Source organism: Mytilus galloprovincialis, chromosome 4, assembly GCF_965363235.1.
Source record: "Mytilus galloprovincialis chromosome 4, xbMytGall1.hap1.1, whole genome shotgun sequence".
NCBI classification, from domain to species: domain Eukaryota; kingdom Metazoa; phylum Mollusca; class Bivalvia; order Mytilida; family Mytilidae; genus Mytilus; species Mytilus galloprovincialis.
Window position 1 is genome coordinate 25,376,392 of NC_134841.1, and position 5,000 is coordinate 25,381,391.

Genomic DNA, 5,000 nt, shown 5'->3' on the forward strand with positions numbered 1-5,000 from the left:
CAGCAGTGGATTCTTTTCCACAAAATATTTAATAAAAAGATGTAATTTGTTGGTCATTTTGTAATATGTGTGTTCATATTCAACATATTTGTGTATTGTAAAGATAAATAATCTTTTTGTACCTATATCTTTTTCTTCGTAAATTTTTAATTGTCTTGCTTTATATATTGACAATCTTGCAACACTTAGTAGAAAATTGACAAAATATGTGTTAACTGCTTTTGTATTAACCAAATATCCATGTAAGATCAACTGATCATAATCCATGATTGGATGTTGTGTATCTTTTAAAAGTACATTGTGTATTATGTCAATTAAATACCGTTTGAAATCGATCTGAAACGGACAACTACTCCAAAGGTGAAACATATCCTCAGGGCATGATTTGCATGACAAACACATGTTACTATCTACCTTGTTAATACGTTGTAATTTATCAAGCGTAAATATAGTGTTTGTTGCCACCCTATAATTTAGACTAATACACTCAGGCGGGATATGACATTGATTGACAACCCCGTATAATGCACGAAAACACATTGAAGGGAAGTGTTTCAACCAAAACAATTCTGATGTGGGCGGCTCGGAAAAACTTTGTAGGAGGAGTTTATAGAAAATTTTTGTAGTAGCCTTCGAGAATTCGGTCATATTTGTTCCGACCGTTAAACAAGGAAATCTGTCAACATTAACTGGATTTATTGCTGTTAATTCGTTTTTCCACAATTGCGGTATTGTATTTAAAATTCTTCCGTATGCATTTCTAATATCCCAACTGCGTAATTCTGGGAACTTTTCTTGTACTATTTCAATGATTGAATCTTTTGAAAGAAAACCTGGAATAAATTCGTAGCAAATATCTTTGATTTTAACGATACCGGAATTTATGAATTCTCTGTACAACAGTGCTTTGCCTTTCACATTAATAACCGGATTACAAAATAACGGATTTTCATAGATATGCTGGATGTGTATGTTGAAATCAACTTTAGATTTAATTGCATAATATGCTTGGATCATTTCTTGGTAAAATTTTGGTAAGATTTTTATCTGATTTAAATTAAAGCAAGTATACGCAATATTTTCGGCGATTTTCATATTTTCTATTTTGTTTATTAAAATATTTCATTGTACTCTTCCAAAGTGCATGACAATTAGAATCTAGAAATTTACTGAAAAATTTTAATCTAAAAGCTTGCATTCTTAAATGAATGTCAGGGATATTCAACCCCCCTTCAATTTTAGCCGCAACTACTGTTTTGTATTTTACTAAATGAGAATTATTTTGCCAAAGAAATTTTAATATTATTGCTTTTATTTCATTTTTATACTTTTCCGGAATTGGACAAACTGTTAAAGTGTAATAAAATCTTGACATAATTAATGATGTCAGAACTGTTGCACGCCCGTGCAGCGTTAATTCTCTTTTAGACCAAAAGTATAAAATGGTTTTTGCCTTTTTTATTTTTGAATCCCAATTTAGATAATCACAAATTTCAGAATTTTTCCCCATGTAAATTCCCAATATTTGTGTCACTTCATCAGCTTGTTTTATTCCATAATCTGTTAATTCCTGATTTGAAATTGAACCTGAACCTAAACACATTATTTCTGATTTTTGTTTATTAATTTTAGCTCCAGAAGCTTCACTATAATTATTCAACACTTTAAAAGTTTCATCTATGGACTGTTTATCTTTAACTGTAAATGTAAAGTCATCTGCGTGCGCAAAAACGGTAGAATTTTTATCTGAATTTGGAATTTCTATTCCTTTTATGTTTTTATTTTTCAAAATTGCCTGTACTAGAGGTTCAGCTGCTATAACGTAGCACAGAGCAGAAATTGGACACCCTTGTCTTAAGCTATTTAAAATTGGCACATAGTTTGTCAAAAATCCATTACATTTTATTGAACTCCTAATTCCTTTATAAAACAGTTTTATCCAATGAACAAATTGAGGGCCAAATCCAAATTTTTCTAAAATATGAAATAGATATTGATGGTCCACTCTGTCAAAGGCCTTTTCTTGGTCTATTTTAATTAAATATCCTTCTAAATTATCATTTTCAATTAATTCAATTATGTCTCTCAGACTTGCAGTTGTGTCAGCAATGTCTCTTCCTAAAATGCAACATGTTTGACTGGAAGAAATTATTTTAGGCAGTACATGTTTTAATCTATTAGCCATTATTCGTGCCAAAACTTTATAATCTACATTTAATAGCGATATGGGTCTATAATTTGAAATTTTATTTCTTTTGCCTTTCTTTTTATAAATCAATGTTATCATACCTAATCTCATTGAACGAGGCATTATTTTTTCTTTATCTATGACTTTAAAAATTTTATGAAAAATTTCACCAAATAAATGAAAAAATTTACAATAAAACGAAACTGTTAAACCATCAGAACCAGGACTTTTGTTTTTATTCATTTCATGTAAAGATTTAAAGATTTCTTCTAATGTTATATCTGAATCACAAAAATTTACATCATCTTCAGAAACTTTATTTGTTAGAAAATTGCTAATTTCTTTCATTTTAGATTCATCAATATTTGTACATGAGTACAGATTTTTATAATAATCTTGTATTTCATCTAAGACATCAGTAGATTTTGTCAGCAATTTGCCTTGATCATTTTCTAATTCTTTAATAGCATTATTTTCTTGCCTATATTTTTCCAACTGCAGAAAATATTTTGAGTTTTTATCGCCTTCAACAGCCCAGTAAGCTTTTGATCTAAGAATAGCGCCTTTACATATTTTATCCTCAAAATCTTTCATTTTAGATTTTATTTCTTCATATTCATTCGTATTATACTCTAAATTATTTGCTGCTAGATTTGAAATCTTATCAAACTTGTTTTGTATTTTAAAATATTCAGCTTTTTCTCTACATTTTTTATCTCTAGCATACACTTGAGTTTCTCTTTTTATTCTATATTTTAAATTATCTATCCAAATTAACGGGGCTTCATTATAAAGTCGGCAGTTCTTTTCATTTATAATTAAATTGTTTATTTTTTCAACATACACTTCGTCGTCCAGGAGCATATTATTGAAAATCCACACACCCGGCCCCCGTTCGATTAAAGAAAAATCGATATTTAATACAACAAATGAATGATCCGTAAAAGCTGTGTGTTTGTAATACACATTTTTAACAAACGACGTAAACATTTTAGAAATGAAAATATAATCGATCCGACTCTGGACTAATTTGTTCTCGATCACACGTCTCCAAGAAAATACCCGCGATGTTGGGAATCGAGCACGCCACACATCATAAATGTTAAAGCTATCTAATAAATTATTAAGCGATTTAAAAGCTTTATCTTCAAAATGTTTTCCCACCCTATCCAATGGAGATAGTGATTGATTGAAGTCACCAAGCAATATCAAATCATCCGACTTTGGTATATTATCATTTACTTTTTTCAGAAACAGATCTTTCTCATTGACGACATTTGGACAATACACATTTACAATGTCGATAATTTTGTTATCAACTTCAAGTTGAATATAAATAAATCTACCATCAAAACCTTTGATTTCAGTGACATAATTTTTGTACTTTGGACTAACAAGAAATGCTACTCCTTGTCTGTTTGTATCTGAACATGAAAAAAAAATTTCACCATTCCAATGTTTTTTGTTTTCAACAATAAAATCAGGGTTCCAAAAGGTTTCCTGTAAAGCTACAATATCATATCTATTTTCAGAACAAATTGCACACAACTTTATAAATTTAGCAACATCTAACAGACCATTAACATTGATGGAAACACACTGCACCATCAAGAAAAAAAAATACCAAATAAGTTGTCCCTTGAAAGCGAAAAATTAAATATTTTTAGGACTCGACTTATTACCGACAGAATGTCTTCTAACATATGGAATATTTGGCCTAATAACAATACGATTACGTCTGGCTCTACCACCATATTTCACTAATTCATTAGCCATTTCTTCATCAGTCATTTCAACCAAAGACTCATTTTCTGAGTTCAATTTGTCAATAGATACATCAGGGTCAGAGGTCATGGTACACTCTTCGTGTTCCATGTCCACTGACTCTTTACCACACACTACATCTGTACCCCCCTTTTTAGATATATCCCCAGGGCTGGGCACATTATTATCAAAAGAATTAACAACATTGTCATTATCAATAAGTAAATCAAGTTCATCATCAACTGATTCATCAGTAACCTCGGTCGTCGTTGTTTCACACGGTTTTTCAGCTTCACACATCTCAGTCTCGGTTAGATTTAAGTCTTCACCATTGGATTCATCATTGTTATGTTCGTCAACGTTTATAACGGTATCCGCATTGTTGTGTACTTCAACGGTTATAACGGTATCGGCATTTAAATTGTCAATAACGGGTTCAGATTTCTCTGAAGTTTCACTTGTAGGTGTGTTATTGTCAACTCGGCTTTTCTTCTGGAGGGGTTGTTCGGATTCATCGTTTTGGTCGTTTTCATTGGTATCACGCTGTTTTGGTTTAGTTTCTGTGTCTTTTTTTTCGTCGTTTTTTTTTGGATTTTCAGAGGCAGTACAATTATCTGACGACTCGCACTTACATCTACGAGGATAAAATCCACATTTTATACATTTGGAGCTTTCACAATATTTGGAAATATGCCCAAAACTCTGACACTGATAACACTTATTGTTTGGACAGTTTAGATACAAATGGTTAGGTGACAAGCAATTCGAACACACCTTTGATTGATGGTCGTGTTTGACTCTTATGTATTCATGTTGATTGTTACCTAAATCAAACTTCATGGTGTACGGTAGACTTGATATATTTGGCGGAAATTTAACTACAACATATCTCGTTCCGTCGGTCACACTCGTACCATCATACATGTGTTGTTTTATCGGAGATTTTAATTCAACATTATATGCTTCCAGCTTTTCCCTAATCACATCATCAGAAATAAAGACCGGCAAGTGCATAAAGCTTACTACTCTATCTTTGGAATATATCGCT